The following is a 27,667-nucleotide window of genomic DNA, read 5'->3' as shown; positions in this document are numbered from 1 at the left end:
TTTGTTACTCTATTTGGTGTCATGTGTAATTTTGCCCAGAGATCGTCCTCCACATATCTGCTAGCTTCCCATTTGTGTTTTTTAACAGCACCTTTTGCTTTCGTAGCAGTTCTAGTTGCATTTTGTCAGTTGGATTATATCAAAGCTGTCTCAACATACGGTTAATTGAATTTTTTATGAGCTTAATTTTCTTTTTGGCATATTGTGACATATGCTTCATACAGCTGTGTCTCTGTTGAACTGTTGGTTTGGTCATAGTAGCATATGCTGCCATAGCTGTTGTAAAATTCTCACATTTCCCGACTTCACATGATCCAGCCCTTCGCTCGAAATGCTGTTTTGCATTTCCCAGCATGCTGCTACCTGATGCTTGCGCAAACTTGATTCTTTGGAAATTGATAGTTAAAGCTGCCCCTTGAGCAGCCAAAGACCTTTCAAACTTAGGCATGTTTGTTCTAAGCATGATTTCTTGAGGCCGATGGTCACTATCAGCTTTATCGCCCAGCTGGAATAAAGATATTTGATCAAATAGGGCTAAGGAAATGAAGGTGTAGTCTAGTATTGTATTAACTTTTGTCGAGCAGTGTGCTGTTGCGGGGGGATTATCCCTGGCAGATCTTCCATTGATTGCTCTGAGGTTAAGATGTTCAAGTTCCTCCAACACCCGCTTTCCGTTTTTGGTTTGTTTGCCCGATTGCAGTTTCCCTTGCGGTGGGATGTTCCAAATTGAATTTTGAAGTAACACTTCTTCATCTGATGAGGAACCCGTTAGATTGAGGTTTAGGTCCCCAGTGAGAATAAGTTCCTGTAGGTGCTTTGCCTATGCATGCTTCCCAAAAATCACACAATTCCTTTGCTGGCTTAATTTTCCATTTCGGATGGACATAAGCATTAATTATCGTGATGTCGGTACCTCTTTTATCTGATGTTGAAGACAGAGTGAGAAGGTTTACTGCCATTGTTGCTGAAGACGTTGGGCCAGTTTCAAGGGCTGTAGTTATACTTGTATTTGAGACATACATTACTAGACCTCCTTGAATATGACCCTATTTTACCCCCCTAAGCGCTCTAGTGAAGAAACGCAAGAATCCCTGAAGGTGCGGAGGATCTGTTTGCCAAGTTTCTTGTACTGCTACAAAATCACATGACCTTATGTAGGTGACAAAATCTAGGTCTGCCATTTTATTGGCTATGCAGTTTACATTCCATGTGCATATTCGTAAAAAAGCCCATTTATGCTGGCTCTTCGTAGTGAACTGGTGTGTTTTCAATTTTTTGGGTTATTTATTGTCCTTGAAATCCTTCTTAGGTCTGTTCGCCAGTTTGGTGGCATTGTAGATTCCTGGCGGCTTCTGGAGTTCTCTGGAGGAAACTCCATGTTCGCTCGGCAATGCCCCACTGCTCCTCTAAGCACTGATGTTTCAGGTCTTTTTAAAGTTGCTTGAACCACCATTGTGGTTTCTGGGCTTAGCAAGTCAGAGTATCCTGGCTTAGTGTATGGAGTGATGATTATCCCCCAGTTTTAAAGGTGTGGCTCTCTAGACGTATTTTTTGTGCAATTAATAAATTCCATTGAAACCAAGTCCACTGTCATCACCTCTGTCAGGGATGGTATGTGATACATCAGACGTAGTATGTTACCTTGATTCATGATGTCATGTCTACCTTTAGATTTGTATTCTGGTGTTAACCATATGGCACTTGTTTCCCTCCCTGTTGTCTCTGGAGGGGCGGTTTCATGATTATTTGGGGACTGAAGGATGGACTAATTTCTTAATGCTCCTGGTACGGCCAAGTGCCTTGGGGACTCCATATTTTCTTCCTCATTTTGACTATTTGAGTTATGTACTAGTCCAGGCTATTGTACTATGCTTCCCTGCCGGAGAGATTCCAAACTAAATCGGTTTTGCTTTGGGGATGCCTGGATTTCCTGTCTCCGTTGGACCCCTGCTTGTATAATAGAAACTGTTTGTATATTGTTTATATTTTTGTAATAAGTTTGGCTTATCGTTGTACCATCTGGCTCCCTGTTCTTTGAACATTGGACATTTAGATTTTCCAGACTTGTCATGATTGCCTGATCGCCCTTGGCTGCGCAATAATTGGTGAGTGATGTTGAGGGATTGCTAATTTGCGAAAACTTCTGATTTGATTCAAGTGATTCAATTTTCGTTGTTATGCCTACTGCCTCTTCCTCTTTATATTCTTCAATAGTTAGTGATGTTTCCTTTTTGATGCGAGACTTTTGTCTCTTTATTCACAGCTTTCCCAGAAGACTGAATCGTATTTATTCCTTCCATCCGGCTAAAGGAGATTTGACTTGATCCTGTTATAACTTCTATGTTCTGTTTTGGTGTCCCTTGAAGTTTGGTATTGCTTTCTTGATTTATCTCTTTTTGCACTGATGTCCCAAAGAGGCGCTGGAAACCCTCTTGATTAGAGCCTATTTTTTGGTTTCGGCCTTACTGTCTTTGTGCGCTTCTTTGCCTTGCATTCATTTTGTTGTCCAAAATGTCTTCCGAGCGAGGGCCAGAAAATTGACCTGGAGTTGTTGCGATTTTACTGCCCTCATTTCTTATGATGTTGTGTTTTGGTTTTGTCTTGGTGGAGGGATTCTCTTCGTTGAAGGTTGTAATCAAGTGTGTTTCCATAGCTTCTTGAGTTCCAGTAATGGGTTTTGTCATCTAGAGGCTGTGCGTTTGAGCAGGAGGGTACATTGTCAACAACATATCGACACAGATCTTCAGGGCTAGAAATCCTTGAGATGGGTTTTGATAGCATCTTATTACATCTTGATATATTCCCAATAGATATTGATGGCACCTTATTAACTTTATAATATCACATTAGGTCTTTATAACATCACAGTAGGTCTTTGTGACATCACAGTAGATCTTGATGAGATATAAGTAGGTGTGATTGCATAATGTCACAGCTTTGTAGCTGCATTATGGTATAATTCCACCATAATAGAGTGTAAATACATCACAGCATGGACTGATTATGTTTCTTTAGAAAGTATAACACCTCCACGGGCTTTTATGCTTTGAAAGTAACTCTGAGATGAGAGACCTGTTTCGTTGTGTTAGTTGAATTAACTTAAAAACTTCATTTGTTTTAGAAACGAACCGAGGGCCAGATGTGCAAGCATTTTTAGCAGTCACCAATGCAAAATCAAGCTGTTTGCAACTGCTAAAAAGGGTTGTAGCATGTACTCCACCCTGTGCCACTCCACTGTACTGTAGTGTACAACGGTTTCCGACACGCCACTACACTCCACTATACGACACGCCACTCCCCTCTATGACACTTCATTCTACTTTGCACTACACCCCTCAGCTCAACTCCACTCTATGACACTTTACCCCATTGTACCTCACTCTAGGACACTCCAGTCTCCCCTGCTCCACTCTTTGACACTCTATTGTATACAACTTCATTCTACAGCACTTTACTACACTCTGTGGCACAGTACAACACTGTACTATATTCTGTGCCCATACACTCCACTTTACAACACACTATTCCATACTATGACACTGTACATCACTCTACCCCACTGAATGCCACTCTGCAACACTCTACTCCACTCTAAAATACATTACACAACTCTCTGAAGGCCACTACACCAACTATACTCCACTCTATGACACACCACTCCACTCCGCTCCACTGTTCTCCACTACTCCACTGTATACCACTCCACTCTTCTCGAGTCTACAACACTCTACTCCACTCAATAACACTCTACGCCCCTCCACTTGACCTCACAATACTCCATTCTATAACACTTCACTATACAACAGCGTACTCTAGTCTATGCAAGTATAAAGCACTCTAGTATACTGTATGGCACTGCACGAAACTCTGTTCCACTATACCACACTCTACGCAATTCCCTCTATGCCACTCCAGCCCACTTTACTGCACTCGATTCTATGATGCACTACTCCATTCTTTTTTACTGTACTCTACTACTCCACTCAATAGCACTCCACTCTACACTACTCTATGCCCCTCAACTCTACTCCACTCTATCCCACTCCACTCTACCACACTGTACCACACTTTACTCTACTCCATGCCTCTCCACTGTACAACACTCTAATACACTCTGTGGCACTCCACTCTACAACACTTTTAAAGATTCTATAACACACCAGCTCACTCCATTCTATGACACTTTACCCCACTCTATCCTACGTGACTCAATTCGACTCAGCTCCACTTCACTATACAATACTTTACCCGACTCCATGCTATTGTTCCACACTCCACTCTACACAGCTCCACTGTACGACACTCTCCTCCATTCCATGGAACTCCACTCTACAAAACTATACTACACTCTATGCCACTCTATTTTACTCTACTCCTCTCTATTCTTGCATACTACACTATACAGCTCTGTACTCCACTCTATCCCGCTACACTCCTCTACACTCTGCTACACTCCACTGTACAACACTCTAGTCCATTCTACAAGACTTTGATCATTTACACTCAGTTTTAAAGCGTCGACGTTTCGACCCCTGGATAATATTGCGATATTGTAATCGTCTGTATGGGGTGTTCTTCAGGACTAAAGAAGACCCCATACAGACGATTACAATATCGTAATATCGAAACGTCGACGCTTTAAAACCGAGTGTAAATGATCACCCAGATCCATTGAAAATAACAGGATAAATGACCTATTGGGTTGATACATATTTTCAAACACCTCACACTATGTCTAAATGTGTTCTTTGAGTATATGTTCAAGTGTTGTGTATATAATGTGCTGTGATATGTAAATATATTGTTTTGTGTTCACTTCACGTCAACAAATCTAAGTGGAATTGTATAGTGTTTATCTGTGACTGTTTATATGTGTTTAAAAAACATTTTCACATGACATATCAATTTACTATAAAATCATATTTTGGAACAGGAGTACATGAGTTTTCTATTTCTTTCTTTTTTGTTTGGACATAATTAAGATACATATATTTTCATTAAATGTTAGTCTCATCTTAAAAGAGGGACAGAATTGATTATAGGCACGTTTGAAGCAAATAGGTGGCAGAACCACTGTTCCCTTAATGTACAAATCCCCAGGTTCTGCACGTAACTGGATTACCCCATTAGCTTATACTGGCTCTTAAAAATGGTTTCACAAATATTCACAAAGGGGAAGGAGTCCACTTCCCATTTGCGAATGAGTTACCACCTACTTGAAGTAGGTGGTAAAATGTGAATGCTTTGCAACCGCAATTGCGGTCACAAAACATTCATACATACTGATGCGATTCGGTATTAGAAAGGAACGCCCTAAATACGCCCCTTCCTAATACTGAATCACAAACCCATTTTGCGATTCGCTAACAGGTTACCGAATCGCAAAATTAGGTGTGCTGCATCAGAAAAGCAATTTTTGCATTCTCGAATCTGCCCGTTTGCAAATTTAAAAATTCTTGAATACATCTGCCACTTTGAGGTGAGTCAGTTGTCACATTCACACTCTAGGGTCTCCTAGGTTGCTAATATACATGGACAACATTATTATCCAACCCAGGAGAAGGTTTTGTACAGCGCACATTCTGAACTCATGCATTTTGAGGTCCTCTGATATTCCATAATAAAGAAAAAGGTGGCAAAGTGAAGAAAACAATGCTAAGGACCACACAGTTTGGTCAAGGGGAATTTAGGATTGATCCTAGGTTTTCTGGTTTTCAAATATGCAATTCAGGCACTAGATGTATATGCCTCGCTTCACTTACCACCACCTTACACAATCCCTGAGTCACCATTGCTGACATCAGTGCAGCCCTCAGTCACACCACAGACCATACTTTGTGGCCCCCGGGCAAATGTTTGCGAGTACCCATGCTCTATGGAGAGAGTTTACCCTGTACTACACTGTTTGCAGACACTGAAACTCTTATGAGAAATGCACCACAGACTAAGAACAGTGTACGCTCTATAGTTAAAATAACCAAGGTCCGAAGGTGCCAAAGATCTCACTACCTGCAATGTTCATACTATAGTGAAAACGTTATAGATAACCCATCTTTTGAAGCAAAGCAAGCACCTGCACATAGGTTAGTACCTGGTGAACACAGTCTTCTATGTCATGTAAACATTGTCATTCTGAGACGATTCTGTCTAATAACTCAAGGCTGCTTACAATACTTAATATGTTTTACGTAGAATCTTTGTTCTGTTGGAAACTTTTTCTGCAGAGCCAAAAATAACGGTGTGGAACATGCTGAACACAAGTCACCTGCCACCTGCACAAAGAGTTAGTTTTCAATACAAAGATTTATAACTTTGGCTCCCCAATGCCACATCAGCCATTGAAGCATTGTCTGTAATAGACCAAGCCAGATCCTCGTTCAAGTACTGACCTTTGAAGAGCTGTCCTCATCCCACTACAACCAGTCTACCAGTCCACAAGCTGATCAAGGTCCCCTGCACCTCTCATCAATTCAAGAAACAGAGAGATAATGGCACCCGACACGCCAACTGTCACGAGCCCTCCCGTACCGACCTACTTGAAACCTCTCGGCCCGAACTCCTTCGCGATCAGTTCCCCCCCAACCTCTCACTCAAAGCAAAAAGAAATCTTAAACACAGACTGATCAGACAGCGCCCTTAAACACTTTTCAGAGACATCTACCACTGCTCCTCCAAAAGGTAGATAAAAATGGATCTAATCTTCCACACAGATAGACCAGATGACTGGACCGCCACGTTCAGAACACAGCTACCCATCTCCAAAACCATGACCACCTTGCACAGCTGCAAACTGACGATCTCACTCACTAACCATTTGACATGGAACTGCAACACTTCTGTGACCATTTACATGAATGGCACAGTTCTGATTCAATCCAACATTGAGAATCTAGAGGCCTTTGACTCTCTCTTCCCCTCGCTGCGAATCACCCCCTTGCACAAGCCCCTTCCCTCCCTGCCCTACTCCATACCCCCGACCAGTCCTCCCTGCCAGGAGAGACGTTCAACCACCCCACGCCTCCTGCACCCCCACCCCCACACCCACGAATCAAGAGCTACAACCTCCCGCCTCATGCCACCCTCATCCTCCTCCCCCTAATCACTCCAACCCTCAAGCTAGGAACGATCCTCACCTGCAATCACAGACCTCTAGACACCTCACCCCTGCCACAGACAATTGGTCAGCAATAGCGCATCACGACCCACTGTGCTCCGTGACCACGGTCTCTAATGCGGGCAGCACCTACACCAACAGGCCCTACATCACTGACATCCCCACCTCCTCCCGAGATGCCCCTGCCCAAGCCGCCCCTACCCCCAACACGGGAAACATGGAGCAACGTGTAGCCCTTCTAGAAAGACAACTAGAACTGATAACCCTGGGCCTGAGCGAAATCTTAAACAACCTCGACTTGGCCCAAAAGACTAGGCTCACTCCGCAACGGACTCCCACTCTGACAAGCTCCACCCATCTAAGACCGGACAACGTGCCACGCCTGAGTGTGCTCCCAAGCACCCCTGAGACCCTGACACAGAGACCTAGAGAAACCAATACAGAGTACCGAACCCAGAGACCTAGAAGAACCAAAGCAGCCATGTCCTCTAAGGAGGCAGAGGAGCTATCTTTATCCTACGACTCTCCCCATACAGCCTCCCCTACAGCCAAGATCCAAGTGATCACCAGTTTCGGAAGGGACCACCGCACCCTGAATTCACCAAGATCCCGGCCCTCCTTACAGCCATACCCAGAGCCCCCCATAAAGACACACACTAAAGAGGAGCACACTACCAACTGCATGCTCATAAACTGTAGATCAGCCTCCAAACACGCAACAGAGTTAGCAGAAACCATCCTCTCCCATGACATAGACATCGCGTTCATCGCCGAGACATGGCTAAACGAGTTCTCTGCACCAAGCCTAGATATGTTGGTGCCCCTAGGCTTCCCTATCATCAACAAGGACAGAAAAGACATAAGAGGTGGAGGCATAGCAATCATAAATAAGAACAACATTGCCATTGTAGAAATGGACACCTTGAATTATAGCACCATCGAATGTCATACCGCCAACATCAAGACAAATGACAACAGAGCAATTCTCTGCCATCTTCTATATCATCCCCAGGCAACACCTTCGCATTCGGGGAACACTTGTCTGACCTGATTGCTCATTGCTCACTCGGTGACTCAAACAACCTAATTCTCGGTGACCTCAACCTATGTTGGAATGAGGCAAACAATTAGCTAATTCTAACCCTAAAAAATCTTCTTCAGGACAACAATCTGACCCAATTCTGCTCGGAAGAAACGCACAAGAAAGGAGCAACCTTAGATGCCATTATCGCTCAAAATGACACAGTGGCGAACGACCTCGTCCTGCCCGTGGACTGGTCCGACCACCACAACATCCTATTCCATATCAACCAAAAGGCTCTAATCCAGCCCAGCCCACCCCACAAGCCCCCCCAAAAGGTCCAGAAATCTATCACAGATTCCCCTAGCGGACCTAGAGGAACGGATACGCTTGCTCCTCCCCAGCTCCTCCAATCACCTCTCCGCAACTGTTCTCACCTCGCATTACATCTCAAATATGACCTCCATTCTGGATCAATTAGCCCCGCTGAAATTAAAAAAAACTAGGAGCACTCCATCAAGGTCATGGTTTAACACTGACATCAACTCTGAAAGGAGACAACTAAGAGCCACAGAGAGACTATGGAGAAGCAATCCTTCTGACATCCTCTGCGAGCAACTCAGAGCAGCGTGCTGGAAGTATAAAAAACACATCCTGAACGAAAAAAACAAATTTTTCTGCACCGCGCTGGATAACGCTAAAAACAGGCCCAGGGAGCTCTTTAACATCATTAGACAACAAACCTCCAAAGCGCTACATCCTCAGTACAAGCTTCCAAAGAGCTCTGCGACAACTTCGCAAACTTCTTCGAGGACAAGATCAACAAGATTGAGCTCTCACTGGACATCAACATCACTCCACTCAGCAAGATCATCTCGCCTGGGACCAAAAACATCACATCCAAGCCCCCTTCAAAAGCCTGGAAATCTTTCATCCCTATACAGGAAGCTGAGATAGTCAACCTGATCTCCACATCCAAGCCCTCCTCACATGCTCTAGATCCTCTTCCTCCACAACTGACCAAAAAGCTTAAACTCTCCCTTGCCCCGATCTGGAGCAAGATCATAAACAGCTCCCTGAGATCCGGAGTCGTCCCTGACTGTCTCAAAGTCGGGCAAGTCACGCCACTGCTAAAAAAACAGGCCCAGACATAAAAGATCTGAATAACTTCAGACCAGTCTCTAACTTACCTCTCCTATCCAAAACCCTAGAAAGATGCGTGCTCCTGCAACTTACTAAACACCTGGATAGCATCAACCTCCTCAGCGCCCACCAATTGGGTTTCAGAAAGGGCTGCAGTACGGAAACTGCGATCCTCAACATCATTGATGACATCCACAAATCACTGGATGCGGACAAATGCTTCCTGCTCATTCTCCTAGACCTATTGGCAGCTTTCGATACAGTCGACCACAAACTCCTCATTAAGGTGCTTCAAGAAAGGGCAGGTCTAGATGAGGTGGTCTTACAATGGTTCTCCTTCTTCCTCACAATCGTACCCAAAGAATAAAAATCAAAAATGTTACGTCCGACCTCCATCCTGTCTGTAGGGGAGTCCCCCAAGGTTCAGTGCTCTCCCCGCAACCTTTCAACATTTACATGGAACTCACAACCCTACTCAGAAATGCAAATATCCCCTTCCACCTGTATGCGGACTACACACAGATCCACCTGGAAACCACCTCCAGTGATGATATTCAGAGACTTAACGACACGCTTAGAGAAGTCCAACACTGGCTGTCAAGTAACCACCTAAAACGTAATCAAGACAAGACTGAAATACTCCTCATCTCAGACAAAGAATAGAATCCCCAAGTTGAGGAATGGCTAAATGTGATCTATGCACTCAACGGAAACATCACCCTGGCGGACTCAGTAAAATCACTAGGCTTCACTCTAGATCCGAATCTGAACATGACCAAACACATTAGGAACTCCGCCAAGAGCGCCTTCCTCAACCTGAAGCTACTAAACAAAATAAAGCCTTTCATTCCACCCAAGGACCTTAAACAAGCCACCCAATCACTGGTTTTATCTAGATTAGACTATGGGATCGCAGCCCTCTAAGGCACATCAAAGGCACACCTTGCTCCCCTCAAAACAAGGATAAATGCAGCAGCTAGAATGGTCACAGGAGTGAAGAAATTCGACCATATCTCACCTGCACTCAGAGAACTAAAATGGATCCCAGTTGACCTGCGGGCCAGTTTCAGAACAGCTTGCCTCACCCACAAAGCCCTTCACACAGGCAAACCTGAATACCTAGCCTCCAAACTCAAAAAAGCCGGTCAGACCAGGAACCTCCGGAGCTCGAACACTCTACTACTCACACCGATGAAAGCACGCAAGCAAAAAAACGCAGCCCGGTCCTTTGCGAGCAACGCGCCCAAAATCTGGAACACTATTCCCCCCCACATCAGAACTATCCCCTCCTTCACAAGATTCAAAGGACAGCTCAAAAATCTTTTCCTAGAACGTTTCCTAGCGAAGGGACTTGAGCTGCAGAAGCGCAGATGACTACTCCCTGGATGGGAGCGTGACCCTAGACTATCCCACCCGACGAAGGCACCTCAAGTCTTCAGTGCCCCTTGGTTATTTAACTTGCTGAAACTCATTGTCCATGCTTGATACTTTCACTGTATTTTTGTTACTTGTATTTTTGGTCTTTTGCAATGCGACTGTTGTAAAGCGCTCCGATACCCTCGGGTCTGGCCAGCGCTATATAAAACTTCAAATAAATAAATAAATACCTTGTTCAATACCTCTACACACCTATGATGTACTAGGAGCACATGCTTTTTGTAAACGCTTACACCAGTTAGCTGGACAAAAGCTGTTCAAAATTAGGTAGAAAGGTAATAGGGTAGTTACCTGCCACTATGCTACCTATGGAATAAAACTAACACTCTCATTGGAAGATGTCTTCAGTGATGTCATTAGGGATATCATCAATGATGTCATTTGAGATGTCATCAGTGATGTCATAAATGATATCATAGGACATGTCCTGAGTGTTGTAATGTGTGAGGTCATAAGCAGCGCAATGCGGGGTGCAAGATTATAACTGGTGAATTTCTGTGGCTTTTTCTTTTAGTTCAAAACGTTAATGTTGTCACTGACATATTCACCTAACTATAACATTACCTTAACCTTTATTTTTTTCAATGAAAATACATATATATTCACACACAAGTGATATTTCTCTTAGCGTTGTGCTCTTAGTGTGTTCATAGTTGCACTTCAAATGATTCATCCTTCAAAACACTTCCCTCCGCCTATCCATTTCATCTGTCTAACAGGTACACATGTCCAACTCTCCAGATAACATCTAACATCTTCCCTTTACTAATTCCACCTCAATTCATGTATCTCTATTCAAAGCACTGGAAATGCATGAGATCACAAGACCACAAACTTAACACAACTAAACCTACAATGGAAAAGGAGTCACATATTACTCATCTACCACCTATTTACATCTAACCATGAATTCCGTAGCAGCGTGGCATGCGCCGCAAAGGCCTTCAACACCACGTCAGGAGTACAAAGAGGTATATAAATACAATTTACAATTTCTGGCAATGACATCCACTTTTTCACCACAAATGGCCTTTGAAAAACACTTTAATTAAAAATAATCTCATTGTTTAAACAGACCCTGCAACAGATATCAAGAACCCCCACAAAGGCCTTCGCCCTTCTCCTGCCATCCTCTGTGGAGGTTTAAAATATGTCAGTAAATGCTGGGCAGAGAAATCAAATTTTGATTTACATGTCAATGTGGAGTCTCCTGCTCCACATCTGCAGATGCAGCCCACAGGGGGTGCCTTGTCTCACCTCTCCCAGCACCCACCTCGGTGTGCCATTTCTGGGCTCTGAATGCCCGTGGCGTGCAGAAATGCGCATTCCCAGCACGTAGCTTGGCCGCTCATGTAAGGTGGTTACAAGATGATAACTGTATAGCCCGAAGGAGATAAGCCCCATCTCTGGCAGAACAGGGCTCTGTGTATAATTAGTGCAGAATTCAGAGGCATACAGTTTAGCATCACAATCGTTTTTCTTATTAAAAGGGAATCATAATGAGAGAACAAAGCAGTCCCTGCAGTGGATTGAATTGCCTTCCTCAGTTTTCATTAAATGTGACATCCGGCATCCCTGTGTTTTTCCCCTAAGCCTGTTTTTCAGATTGTATTTAAGGATTGCAGTGCAAACCCCTTATGAAAACTGCATACATTTCCAGGCTTAGACCTTCTTTGTGGATATTAGATTATAGGATTTTGTGTCTGTTTGCTGTCCCTATCCAGACAGTGCTCATATCAGATGCTGCATAGCTCAGGGCTTGCTAGCTTAGGATGGCTGCAACAAAACTGTGGGAAGATGCAGGGGCTGGTGCCTGTCCCTGGTGGAAACAGAACATCAAGAGATCCCAGCAAAAGTGCAGAACTGTGTCCATCCAAACTGGGGGTCCAAATATTTATGTAGCACAAACAACAGAGGATAGCAAATCAGTGGAAGCGACAGATCCTAGAAATAAATATCCTCCTAAGCATGAGTATAACTACTCCATGCCTTGTAACCCAAAGTCTTCACAGACTACAGGCTATTTGGTTTTAGATATTCAGTGACAAGTCTGGTGTGTCTAATTCCAATAAGAACTTCAATATAACACCACCCAGCCGATACACAGCACACCTCAACAGTGAAGTAAACAACTGCTTTGCCTAAAGATTTCCATGTAAATGAGTCGTGTCTAAGTACATGAAACAGAGGGTGCTGACCAAATAATTTAATGCCAGAAAGAATATTAAAAAGTGAGTGATTGCCGCAGTGTCATGCTGGGGAGAAATCAAGGCGGAGATGAATTCAAAGACACATGGGGCCAGATGTATGAAATTATTTTGTGTTCGCAAATGGTGCGAATCGTAAAATTCAGCCTTTTGCGAATGCAAAAAGACCTTTCATTATGTATGAAAGGCTTTGTATTCGCAATTTAGGTAATTGCAAATTTTTCGCGATTACCTAACTTGTGAATGCAAATAGGAAATCGCAATTTGCGAATCCCTAATGCACATGTAAGAAGCCTTTCCTAAATGCGAACTGTGCATTTAGGAAACGCTAATTACCATCAACTTCGAGTTGAGGGTAACCATGTGCAAATTTTGAAAAATGCACAAAAAATGCATTTTTCAAAGTGCCATTTTGCACACACACGCTTTGCATGTGCACAGTTTAAAAATTGGGGATGCTTCAGGGGGACTTAGTCCCCCGGGCACCCTTGGCTTTGCATTCACAAATTTGCGATTACCAACTAGGTAATTGCAAATTAGCTATTGTAAAACAGTTTGCACCTTTTGGCCAATAGGAACGAATGGAGTAATATTACCTAATAGCGGTTCAATATTTACCGAATCGCCATTAGGTGATATTAGGGAATCGCAAAATCTTTGGCGATTCCAACAAACATAGCATTTTGCAATTCCCAAATAGCGATTTGGTAAAAATCGCTATTTGAGAATCGCAAAATGCTCTTTTGCTACATCTGGCCCTTGATTACAATGGACCTGATTCACAAAGAACAGGTAATGATTAAAACAAATGTTTTCTATAGGATTAATCCTACATTTGTAGAGTATTTCTGCTACTACTTCCTTCACTCATCTGATGCACTCAGATGTAATGCGTTGAGGAAACACAGCAGAAGCGTCTTCTCAGTCTATCTGAGCATAAACCCACAATTTACGTTTAGGTCTGTTTCTACATTTCACTACAGGCTCAGATGATCCATTTTTAGGTGACATACATGTCATTATGATGACATACTCTAATTCACAGGTACTCCAAGGTTCTTTGGTTCCGCCTCCTTCCTCTATTGGCTTTATTGCCTCACAACCTCCATCCATTGGCTTGACACATTGCCATTCACATCTTATATCAGACTACTGTAATATTTTAGTCTTTCTATTGGCCACTTGGGTGTATCCTTCCACCTCTGTTGGATTGCATGAGGGACCTTTTTACATCTGAAAAGTACCTGTCAACACAATTTTAGTTCTTTATCTTAACCAAGCAACTGTCTACACAAAGCAATCCATTCTTAATTGTTTTGCACAGCAGCAGGCATTTTTATTGTGTTTGTCAATGTTTAAGTGCAAGCATCAACCCGATTGACTTTGACAGTGCTTGCTATAACTGCATCCTCACAAATTTACCCACTGTAAACAGAGCGCTTTATAAATCATTTTAACATAACATGACATAACTGTAGGGCTTAACTGATTTGCTTTTCAATAAATGCTCAAGCAAGGGCAATACGTGTTCATCTCGTTTTGCCAATGAAACTGTTAAAACGAGGAATGATGCGCAGGCATGTCTTGTAGGGAAAGGTAGATGATTTATTCTTCAAGTTACGTCACAGGTTCTAGGTTACAGGAAGATGTTCTGATCCATGAAAGTGCCCCACCAGGAGCAGCCTCCTCGCTGCTCAGCCCTTCCACACCATCTGATTCTCCCTTCAATCCAAACCCACTGAGCATTCTATATGACCTCATCATAGGCTGAGCAGCAAGGCAGAGAACCACTGTAGGGAGAGTGCCTTGGGTAATTAGTACATCACAACAGAAACCAAATCTATTCCGAAGATTGCATGCAAGAAAGTTATGTCACAAGTTTAGAGCTGAGCCATGTCATTTTGGGGACTGACGGTGAGGTTGTTATATTTGTCATCCCAAGTCACTGGAGAGGAATCATGGCGCCTCAACCAATGTGATTGTGAAGCAGTGGCGCGAGAAAGAGGGTGCCTTTTCTCCATAACATAGGATAATTGTAAAACGCAGGAAAAAAGCAATATATATATAAAACAGCATAACAGACCCCTTTTAGCCTACATTTAGGTCTTAAACGTTGTTGCTGCTGTTGGTTTTACTTGTTTAATTGGGAGGATGGATTGATAATGTGGGCTGTCACTTGGTATTAGCTTAATCCTCAACAAATGTTCTTGTGTTTTGTAATATATCTATTTTAACTTATTTGATCATATATTGTATGTATTGCATGTTGTACTTTTATGGTTATTCGACTGATATAAAGTCTATTGATTGATAGATAAAATGATGCTATGGATTGAAAAAGGATTCAGTGATAAAGAGAGAACCCTGAAACGAAGCTCATTGAGTGCTCTAGAGTGTATGCTGCACTTTCTGAAGTCCAGCTTCTAGATGTCTGATGCCTAGCGTTGTCTTTGTATAGAACGGGTACTTTTAAAGTGAACCTTTTGCACACTGTCAGCAGAAGAGGTGCATTTAGAGTGCTTATGATTGTCTTCAAAGCGCTTGATCAATGTCAAATATCTTAGCTGCAGCAGTTGACGTCTGGAGTCAAGAACTCAAGTCTTCGGCTGCTTTGTAGTCATCTGTAAGCTGATGACATGGATTCCAAATGAACCCTTCACGGATTCCTGCACGGTACCAGGACACAGCAGAGAGATACAAGATGGAGTCCTGTCAGAGGAGGGATTTTGCTTCGTATGTTTATTCTACTCTGGTCTTTGGTTGGTCATCTTGATACATGAGAACAAGTTTGCTTGTTCCTTTGGGTGCTTGCTAGGCAAGACTGCTCCTCAAATTGGCAGCTTTTGTTTCTGGAGGTCCATAAGGAGGTATTAGGGGCATCCTTGATGAGTAGCTTAGGCTGGACGTCCACTGTCGCTTCTTGCACTGTACAGAGTCTCCGTGGAGGTATGGTGGAGTTTCAGTATGCACACTCCGCGGCTTCTGCGGGGCCAGTATTACAGAGGTCATCCCAGCCTGCTTTGGTGCTGGGGGAGAAGGCACTGGAGTGGGAGGTGCCTTATTGGCTCATGAGCTTTGCCATTCACCAGTGTCACAGAGACACCTGCCTCAGGACCACACCCAGCCTCAGAGGGAGAGAGAGCAAGGAAACACATACACTCCCATGGGGTGCTCAAGAATAAATAAAATAAAAGTCAAGAGTTACCCAAAGTTTGTTGTCTACGGCTACAACTTATCCCGTCAGAACACTGTAAGACAAACATATTCCTGGGTGGAAAAAACACAAGAATAAGAAGGAAAGCAATCAAATCTATGGCCTAGTCATCAGCAAGGGACATATCAAAAGCCCTTTCTATGTATATATGAATGTGATGAAAACAATAGGTCTTGCCAACAGAACAATAAAGCTGTCTGTTTCTGAGGCTCAAAAAAGGATGAGGATATAGGTAGTACGTAAATGTCATGGAGGCCAGCTGGAACCTCGGGGTAGAGGTTTATACAAGAAACTTATTTTGTACATTAGTGGTGCAGATCTAAGGGTATATGCAATTTGCTTTTAAGTTTTATTACCACTGTTATGCAGTTTGGTAGTATTTGTATCCGTTTTTTTTAGGTTGAGCCTGGTCAGCACATGCGCTGCTCTGCGAGGCATGCTGTATTCAAGTATGAAGTTGAAGCTCTACCCACTCTCTGCCCATATTTTTCAGTGGCTTGTGTCATTGTCCTTTGTAAATGCTGGCTTCTGATTCGTTAATAGGCTTGTTAGTCCCTCCTTAGTACCGCCTTGTCTTCATTTGTAACCTCCCATGAGGACTGCCCCTTCTGTTGATACACGGTATGTCTTTTTTAGTCTGTAAGCACTATTTTCTTTAATGAGTTTCTCCTACTGCAGGCACGACCTGGTTTCCTGCAACATTCAGCGCGCTATGCGTGCTTTCACTTTCCAAGCAGCCCGGGACAATGGCGACCGCTTCTTTGAAATGAAATAGGTCTCACATTTACAAGAGTTTGAGCTCTTGGCATTGTAAATGACAATGCATTTTATTTATCTGTTAATTATCAAAACAGAGAAATAAAAGGCATTTTTATTTACAATGCCAATAACTTAAACTCTCGCAAATGCAAGACCTATTGCATTGTAAATGCTTGTTCCTGCTGCTCTGGATTGCATATCCATATATGATTCCTAGACAAGGAGAGCAGATACATGTAATTGCGGTGTGTATTTGATGTGCCAGTGTTGGATAAACAGATTGCAGCGCACAGACAGCGTGCGCGGCCAAGCACGCGGCGTGGTTTGTGTTTGCCAGACAGGCCCACAAAGCACTGATTGCAGTGTCAATGCCTGTCTCCTGCGTTCATCACACAGGTCAACAAAAGACGGACCACAACTGTGACAGTTTGTGGTCTGTGTTTCCCAGACAGGCCAAATGAAGGCATTCTGTGGTCAGGCGCCTGCAGTCTTTGTTTACTAGACAGGTACCACCAGGAAGGGGCAGCACTGCAGATGAGTGTGTCCATCTTTGTTAGCTCAGGCCTGTCAAGCAGGTTAATGAACAATGGATCAAGGATGAATGCAGCTGCTGCCTGGACCTGCCAAGATGCCAGTGCTGGAAATCAAACCTGGCATGAACCCTAGCATTTGTCTGCGCTGGCAGGTTCTAAGGGGGGCAAAACCCAGACACTGAAAAAGGATGCTGGTAAGGGGTATCTCTTGTACTCGTTGTCCACATAGCCAATACGGCAACTCTGGGTGTTGATTTAAACAAAGGTGGCAACCTTACCCAAACGCCGTCCCAGGCTGCCAACACCCTGCCTTGTAGGGTTTTTTTTATATAGCACGAACTTGACCCGATGGTATCAGGTATCAGAGCGCTTTACATCAGCACCAGATGCGTTACACAAGGACACATTCATTTTGTTAGGCACGGGGAGATTACGTGATTTGGAACCGAACAAATGTAATCAAAACAATTGAGAAGAAGAAAATATCAATTAAAAACCTGTATTTATTTAATTTGTACTAAAAACTTCCACAGATGGCTGTATTGTGAGCACCGGAATAGGCGTAGCAAAGTACTTTACTTGCACCGAACCCTATATAGGGATATTTACATGCCCGTACCCGACGAGATATCGAGGGTTCACACCAAATTGTCGTACGTCAGTAATAGAAGGATCATTACCTTAATAGTGAAGTTAATACCTGGAGGTCTTTTCAGACTCGGAGGGGATACAATTAAGGTGACTACATACCCTATGTGAAGGGCTTATATTGGCCACAGAAAAGTAATAGAAGACCCTTTGATTGGATATAGATTGGAATAAATCGCCAACTATTAAATATTTTCGTTTGTATATATAATGATATTGGGACTCCATCCAATTTTTCCTGAAGAAGGTGCTGGCAGAAAATCTATGCCCACCGAAACGCGTCGATGCTTTTAAAAGAGAAAACCACATAAAATCATTGATTACTGTTTTGGTGACATGTACAACTGAAAACTATATCTCTAAGGTCACCATTGATGAATCGTTGGTTTGGTGATTTTTCTCAATTAATAGGACACAACTGTCCTTTTTTACTGTGTTCCCAATTTGTATGTTTTGTGATGTTTATTAAATTATAATGTGTATAGTGTTTTTTAACAATATATGTATAGTTTACCAACAATGATTTATGATACATTGATTTGCCTAGATTGTTATTGCTTCATAATTAGCTATATGACAATAGATAGTGCATACCTTGTATAGTTTTTAGTACAAATGAAATAAATACAGGTTTTTAATTGATATTTTCTTCTTCTCAATTGTTTTGATTACATTTGTCCTGCCGGTTCCCATCCTACTAGTGTGCAAGGTGTATGGATTGTTATGTATTTCTGACAAGGAGGTTCTATTTGTTTGACTAAGGTCATTATTGGTGCCCCTCTCCTCTGTCTTTTGGGGTCCCTCTCCCTTTTTTGACAGATTAAGTGATTTGGCCAGAATCACAGGATGTTGAGCGTCATTGCCAAACCTTGAACCCGGTTCCCCAGATTTGAGATCGACCGCCCTAGCTGTTAGGGTACACCCTCTCCCCTCGGACTTAGCTTCGTGGTAGTCCTGGGTCCTACTCGTGCATAAGGAAGAGTTAGATAGTAGAGAGGGGTAAAAGATGTGCCTTTTTAATATAGAAGTGTAAAATGACTATCAATTGGAAGATACAACACATTTTATAGATATTTACGTGCTTAGAATGGACTGAAGGCTCTCAGCTGAAAAACACTGAATTTTCCACGAAAACAGACACTAAAGTGCTGAGTATGTCCAACATTTTACTCTCCTTATCATTAAAAAAAATATTTTCTGACGAGACCCTCCACATTTTTACTTCAGTCCAGTGCATTTGAATGGAAAGGACAGTTCAAGCAAGACCATCACTTTCATATCAAAGTAGAGGACCGGCAATGCAACTTTGAAATGTTGGGAGCTATGCAGCAGGCAGTGACACTTTTGAAGAGCGATAGAAGGGACAGCCATACATCTTTCGCAGGCTGACATAGACTGGTGCTTGCTGATGGGGTAGGCCGACCCATGGTCACAGGGGTGGCAGATTGCCTGCTGAGATACATTTACCTGTAATGAGCTATCAATTCTGCCTTTCCAAATGTATTGTTGCTAATAGTTCTGTTGAGAGTGGGATTCATACGTTTAACGTGTGTGTGTGTCTGTGTGTTTGTGATTGCGTGTGGGGTGTGTGTGCGTGTGGGGGATGTGTGTGTGTGTGCGTGCATGTGAGTGCGTGTGTGTGTGGGCAGTAGCGGTCCGTGGAGGGAGTTCGGTGGGGCAGTGAGGCGGGGCGGGGGAGGGGCAGGGTGGGGAAATGTAAACACCGGAATATGGATGAACGGAGGTAAGTACACATTTAAATAAATAAAACGAATTTTGTTGCGCGTGCTGCATCCACGGACTGCAACTGTGTGTGGGTGCATGTATAACCCACAATGTGGTAACCAGCTCAGTCCTTATAGCGTGGGTTAAACTTTCCAGAACCAAGCACGATCTTTTTGAGGACCGGTGAGTCTGGAGGACCGGTCCCTGTAGTGTGTTTAGGTACTTTCGAGCAAGTGCATCAAAAAACGAAAAGTGCAGTTATATTTGCATCGGTCTGCTTTATAACCTACCCTGCTATCAAAGCTCGTGGGGAGTTAGAATAGTAAAAACACACTTCATTACTGTCAATGGCGGGTGCTCACAGTAATAGGTATGTTGTGTTGAGTGTTTGTGTGCTGAAGATTGATGCTTATGGTCCATAGTTACCTGTCATGTGCAGCATAGACACTGGCTGTGGTTTGCTTTCTTTGGTTTTGTTTATTCATCTTGGACCGCATATTCTTCTGAACAGGAGTTTAGATTTTCTTTGGGAAAAGGTGTTGTGTTTTTACCATCCTTTGAGTCACCTGGTGAAGAGTTGCAGATGACAGGTCGCCAAAGTATAAATCTCTCGCCTAGATTTTCTGATTATGGGAATTTAAAGCAGATTGAAATTGTAGAAGTTTAAATATCTCGATGGAATATGGCATTCGCAGATTATGCCTTGTGGGTTTTTCCGTCCCTATTGCTATCTTTTTTTGGGTGAAAGACAGGATTCTCAATTGAAATCTGGAAGCCGTAGTGCATTTACAAATTCGCCTTACACATCTAACAAAGGTAATGTACATGCTGTAAACAAGCAAATGCTCTGATGTTCCAGACCAGGGGGGAGCGAGGAGGGAGGGGGGGGGGGGGTCAGTAACGGCCCCATAAATAATTAAGTAAATAAATGAAGCAAGTATACTGCCGTTCCTCGGTTTTATTGCTTTCAGCAATCGCCTTGGCCATGCATAATACATAAAAGTAAGATTTAAATTAATTGATGTTGACAAACTAGGGGCTTGATTTATTGCCTGGTTCATTAAAAGAGAATCTTTTAGAGAACACAGTGCTGAAAAGGCCCCTCTATTTGCTTCTGTGATTGAATTATTTACCAAAGTAAATGCGCTCTGGAATTCACTCTTGCAGCAGAAAACAGCGAGTTAATTGTTACATATTTTCTGAGCCGAAATATGTGTTCTTCAGTGAGTTGTGTTTCTTTGACGTAATAAACAAGCATTGGCAAAGCCAATCCGTCACACCTATGCGAGAGCTGTTTACTTTGGCAATGTGTTTTAGCCACGTTGTACACCAGTGTGGCTGCTGTCCAGCATGTCTAAACGTTGGTGTGGGGTAGGTAGATTGGAGTAGAATGGGGTGGATTGGAGTAGTGTGGAGTGGGGTAGGCAGGTAGCGAGGAGGGGGCAGGTTGGTTTAGTGTAGCGGAGAGTGGGGTAGATTGGGGTAGCATGGAGTGGGGTACATTGGTTTAGAGTGGACTGGGGTAGATTGAGTAGAAAAGAGCAGGGTAGATTAGAGTTGAGTGAGGTAGTTTGTAGTGGAGTGGGGCAGGTTGGAGTGGAGTGAGGTAATTAGAGTGGAGTAGATTGGGTGTATTAGAGTAGGGTAGATTGGAATGGAGTGGAGGAGGATTGAGTGGAGTGGTGTAGATTGGAGAGGAGTTGGGTACTTGGAGTGGGGTAGATTGGGTGGATTAGAGTAGGGTAGATTGGAATGGAGTGGAGTAGATTGATCTAGACTAGAGTCGGATAGATTGGGGCGGAGTGGGTTAAATTAGAGTGGCGTGTGGTAAATTGTAATGGGATAGATTGGTTTATAATGGAGTGTGGTAGATTGGGGTAGAGTGGAGTAGGCTATAATGGAGTAGAGTAGAGTGGGATAGAATGGGTGGTTTGGAGTAGGGTAGAGTTGAGTGGGGAAGAATGGATGGATTGGAGTAGGGTAGAATGGAGTGGGGTAGATTGGGATAGAGAGGAGTAGGGTAGATTGATGTGGAGTAGATAGAGTGGGGTAAATTGGAGTGGGGTAAATTGGAGTGGAGTAGATTGAGTGGATTAGAGTATGGTAGATTAGAACAGTAGATTGTAGTGGAGAGGGGTAGATTGTGGTGAAGTGGAGTGGGGTATATTGGAGTGGAGTGGGATAGATTGGGTTGGGGAGATTGGAGTGGAGTGTGGTAGAATTGAGTGGGTTAGAATAGAGTGGAGTGGTGTGCAGTAGAGGGGCGTAGAGTGGAGGGGTGTACAGTGGAGTGGCAAGACATTTCATTGAGTGTCTTACAGTGGAGTGTCGTGGAGTCAGTGGCATGGTGTTGAGTGGCATGGCATAGAGTGGAAGGGCATAGAGTGGAGCAGAGTGCTGTAGAATGAAGTGGTGTAGAATGTCATAGAGAGGAGTATTGTTAAGTGGAGTGACATAGAGTGGAGTATGCATGGTGTGATAGTGCAGCGCCATTACATTTTTTAATTGAAAATGACCCTTACAATTGCACAGACATACTGTTTTACTGCGCATAATTGATAATGTGTTGAAATGCAATCACCTAGTATATTGATTTGCCAAACATGAAACTTCCTTTTTATTAAGTACAGGTCACCCTAAGGCAGGCCCTGAACAGCACATAGGGCAGGGGGCATTGTGTTTAAAAAGTTGAACATGTACTGTGAGGCTACCACTGGGTCACCTTATTACATTTAATGAGTGATAGCGTTTGTTTGGGAGCTGGTAGAAATGTCATGTTTAGTGTCTAGGCATATGCAATTTAAAATCACATTTAATGGTAAAGTTGGATTTTAAGTCACAATTCTGAAAATGGCACTTTTAGAAAGTTAAAGACACAGAATTGATGGACGGAATGCAGAACAAATCAAACATTCACCCCCAGTCAAGAGATCTAGGCTAAATCCATCATTCTTTTGCTCACCATGCCACCCCAGAAAGTTGGCATTTTCTTGTCCTAACCATTTGGTACCTGCAGCCTGTTTCCTAAGTCACATGACTAGGCGTAGTGGGAAGCTGACCTTCGTATAGTCCTACGAGACAGCAACGCAGTGGCCAGAGTCACTGACTCCGGAGCTGAGGATCCAGGTTCAAGTCTCAGCATTGACTCAACATCCTGTGATTCTGGGCAAAACACTTAATCTCCCCATGCCCATGGATAGCACCTGGATAACTTCATGGGTGATAAGCTGTGCTAAATAAATCTACAAATGTAATTTAATTTAATACAGGGAATAGTTGTTAGCATGGTGGGCCATGGAAGCAAGATGGGTGTCGGACTACTTCAAAGGCCCTACCTCAGCTCACACACAAAGAGCTTCCCACTAGCCTATTGTTCCCCTAGACAGACTGGGAGCAGAGCGGGACAGGAAGGCAAGAATTTCCAGACACTTCTGTGGGGGGAAACTGTAGATGTTTTTTTCACTTCAGAGCTGGTATCAGGTATAAAAGTAGGGCCCTCAAACCCAGTCTTCCGTTCACTTCTGGACCTGTGTTAGGGCTCTCAGTAGACTGCCTGCTGCCTGTGGCTTGCTGCATATTTCATGAGACTTCCATGCTACACCAAGAGGACTACCCTGCTGCCTGTAGCCTGCACTGTGCTCTCGGAGGCCTGCCCTGCTGCCTGACTCTTGCTTTTCTGATTGCACCCAGGACATTCAGAGTGACTCCAAAGGCCAGTTGGCTGGCCTCCTAATCAGAGCCTTAAGGACAGAAAAGGCTCCAACCACCTTGAACCCAGACCTTGACCCAGCCTAAATTAGTCCTGACCATCCAATTAGTACCCCTCCAGTCCTAGATCCCTGGAAGTGGTGTTAAAGATGTCCAGATAGCCCAAATCCAAAACGTCCGACTTGGAAAATTGTCTGCCAAAATGTCATCTGAGAATAGAGAGGAGATCGGGACCTAGCTGCTCACTGGTTCATCCAAGTTGCATCGTTGGCCGGCCACACTTTGTGGTAGCACCCGCTACATTCTTGCCCACAGCTGCAAATCCTGTTCAGTAGCTCCTCGCAGAAGGGGTTTTGGGCCTTGTGGAGCTTGTGCGACTACAGGATGCAGCTTCATTCCTCTGGATTTTTTCAACTCCCATAAAAGAGACCAAGTCCCAATGTAGAAATCTTCACTGCAGCTTCATCCAGTGGCTCCCCGACAACAACACCGTCTTTTCGGGCACTGCCAGCTGCCTTGCCACTCTGAACTTTACCTTCTCAGACAGTTTTCTTGAACAGTTCTTAAAAGTCTGAAGGTAAAAGGAGACAGGGCAAAATCCACTTTGTGTAGCCAAACCGCACACCATCACAGTCCGCCATAACTTTGGATTTTACCTCAGTCTCAAATGACTAAATGTCTACGGATGGCGATTGGTCTTTTAGGTGCTATTTTTCACATAAATCTTTAAAAATCGTTTACTAATGATTGGATTTTTGTCATTTTGGTGCAAAATAATTTATTAAAATGTACTCTATTTTATCTAAATTAGTGTGGTTTTTTTATGTTCTATTTTCACTTTATTACTGTTTAAGTTCTGCATACATATTTACACATTGCCTCTATTTTAAGTATGACTGCTTTTGTGCCAAGTTACCAGAAGCTTAAGCACAGACTTATTTCTCACAGGCACTTATCACACGTCTTCTCGAACTGCAGTATTCTAAAAGTAGCACCAAACTGCCTTAAAATGGAGTCTTTTGACTGTAGGGAGCTGTCACGTAGGCAATAGTGCATGAAAAATATATGCTGTGTGGGGATACAGACTAGGAGCCAATCTGCCACAAACTGAGTATACTGCAAGTGCATTTTAGTGTACTGCCAGGTATTAACCTTTAGCAAAATCTAATTGACAGGAAACCAGAGAGGCCAAGACTTCCAAAAGCCAATAGTGATAAACCCCTTGTTATCCCTGATTAATGCACTTAGTTTGAATATCAGCCTTAACCAAGTAACTCCTTTGATATTAAGGTCTACAGAGGTAGATGACCTATGGCTCGTGGTTCAGGCTGATATTTGTGTGGTGGTTCTTAGATTGTCATAGTTGATGTATTACATCTACTATCAGAACTACTGTGCAGAGAACTGAGTACGGCAGGTGATGAAAAGGGTTGAACCTGGTAGACCTCTGTGAACTCCCTCACTTCTAATACCATATAGCTCATCACAGTCACCCTGTGTGGCTTTTCATGGCCTTGTAAATACAGCCCCTTTTCATGCATCACTTTACGTGAAAAGGGCGTGCAATGGGTGTTGCTGCGGGCGTTCCATCGCAACACCCATTGCTTTTTGACGCTGCCCCAGATTTATAAGGATCTGTCTGCAGCTCAAATAGAAGGGTAAAATCACCTTTAATGATTGTTTATGTTAAGGAAGGTGTCCCTGCACATAAACAACCATCCCTGCAATGCAGGTACCCTTGGTGCAAGGGTGTATGCGTTGGCGCTAGGCAGCTTTTAAAATATTGGCGCAAGGAAAAACACATGGGTGCACCATATTCTTGTGAATACTGTGCATCCCTGCGTTTTATAAATGATGCGGTGCTGCTAATTTGCTTGTCATGCCGCGCTGCATCACTTCTTTGTATATATGCCTCTTACTGTTTTACACCATATGTAGAATAATTGCTAAGACCTAAAGCCTCTTATACTGCGCACGTCATCATCTGTGATCAAGCATGACGAAGCATACTGCCAGGAAACCTAAAAAACTGCACAAGGGTTGTTTGCCGTCCCACCAAGACCCTTGGCAGACCGCAAATCTTTACAATTTTTGGGGGGTTTCCACTTAAGTTTGTCGTCAAGTAAAAACACAGTAAATTGTTCAATCTCCTAGTGGGAAACATTTAGGCGTCGTTGAGTGATCCGGATTCTGCCCACATTCAAGAAGATGTCATTGCGATCAATTGTTAGAAAGGTCCAATTATCAAAGCAAACGGTGCAGCCTGAAGCCAGTAATTATCCTGAAGCCACCAGGCTGTGAAACTGCTCCGTTCGGGAGAACTGTGTTTGCTAAGCCGTGTGAAACATAATCCACATGACCGGAGTCAATTTGCTAGCTTTAATCATAGCAGTAATTTTGTTGGGCCTTGGGCTTTATACCGTTCATGATATGAGGTGATTTGCAGTTCTGGAAGCTTCCAAATTGCGCTCCCTGCAAAGAAAACAAGTTAAGAGAGGCAACCCCTGTAGGTGAGATGGACACACAGCACCCGAGAAAAACACTAATTGGATGTTATTTTATGCAATAAATATGTTGGGTGGTTCAAAATTACCTTGCACAGGTAATCTATTGTTATGGAAAAAAAATTGCCAGCCATGGGCCTCACTGACAGCTTAATGGCCGGGATGGCAGAGGACATTATCTCCACCACCCTGAGGGCACACCCCCTCCCAAATTTAGAGATGGCCACCTGTCCTGCAGTCATATCTGTATATTGAAAGGAACTGCCATCACAACGGTTCCTTTCAATATGCGAAAAGTCTGGTGTGTGGCCAACGTTGGATTTATTGGCCAACTGCCAAGTTTAAAAAAAAATTGTTTTTCAAAAAATAATTCCTGTTTTGGGAGTTTGTTTTTGAAAAACAAAAAACTAGTGACCCCCACACCCTGGGAGTGGAGATCAATTTTGCATTTTCCCCTCATTTCGAGATACTTCCTGGTGGTTACAGACAGGAAAAAAGGCATTAAAGCGTTCACCCTAAATAAGACAGGAGGTGGAATATCCTTCCTCTGGCAGCCACTACTTCATCGGGCTGTTGGAAGAAATATTCCATCGACGGATCCAACAGGTGCTCACTCAATGTCACACTTTAGGTCTCCCATCTGTAAATCAGGCGGTGGACTGAGGGTTTGGTGGGTGATGAACTCTGTGTCCTTTTGCCACGGAGTTCCCCATCCACCAAACTTCAAATGGGGGGCTGTTGTCTGCTTAGCATTAGTGCCTGTGTGCTGTTGTTTTTTTTGCTCCTTTGCTCCTGTCATTAAGCTCCTTCCAGAAAGCTCTTTCATGCTGAACCAGAAAGGATTGAGTAGTCATTTCTTCCTGTTTTTGGGTAAGAAAATACTCCTCTAAAGGCTGTACTTAAAAACGTAGATACGTAAAAAGTATTCAGAACTTGGTAGCACACAGTAGGAAATGGTTACATTGATATTGCTCAGTTTATTACTGTATTGATGAATTAATACAATGAATACCTAATGGTCTTAAGGTAAAAGTCATATCGGCTTCATGTAGCATATTATTGATTGGACAATAAAGGTTGCTATAAGATTGCAAAAAAGGTTGCTGTGGGGCTGGCCCTGGGATAAATGTCCTCATATCCCAAAATTCAAACCACCAGTTATCCATGTGGACAGATTGGGTGCCGTAGGGGGATTTTGACTAGTACCAGCGCTTAATATGAGCCTCTGGTTGCAGATGGGGGCCACTGGCACTCATTTTTTAGGTACCGAATTTATTTTTTCTTCGCCAGAATTTGATCCAGAACAAAAGAGAGAAAAACAGAAGGGGGTGTAGTGGGTGAGCGGTATAGTAGCTGGTGTGGGTGGAGCTAGGAGGGCGAGGGAAGAGGAGGAGCGGCCACAGGAAGAGGGCAGATAGAGTAGGGACACGTCGGGGTAAGAAGCAAGTTAATAAAGAGAGTGTCCACTAAGAAACTGCGTCTGTCGTTAATGCGCCTAGACGTTACAGCTGGCGACGAAGGTGGGATGCTGCAGCCCAGCGCCCCTCAAATCTGAAGAAGACGTGCCCCTGTCCCTTGGTGCGGCCAATAAAAGAAAAAAAAACGTGCCCATTGTCGAGCGCTGAGTCGCGCTAGTTCCAGTGCCACCAGTGAA

The 27,667-nt window shown here is 43.4% G+C and overlaps 1 protein-coding gene across 4 annotated transcripts in view; it reads left to right on the top strand.

Annotated features, from left to right (window-relative positions):
* The window catches only part of SLC35F1 (solute carrier family 35 member F1), a 952,113-nt gene that overhangs the window by 499,680 nt on the left and 424,766 nt on the right, over window positions 1-27,667 (top strand). The gene's annotated exons all lie outside the window — the stretch shown is intronic.

Source organism: Triturus cristatus, chromosome 6 (assembly GCF_964204655.1).
Source record: "Triturus cristatus chromosome 6, aTriCri1.1, whole genome shotgun sequence".
Taxonomy (NCBI): Eukaryota; Metazoa; Chordata; class Amphibia; order Caudata; family Salamandridae; genus Triturus; species Triturus cristatus.
Note: the sequence above shows the minus strand (reverse complement) of the source record. Positions and strands in the feature narration are given on the sequence as shown.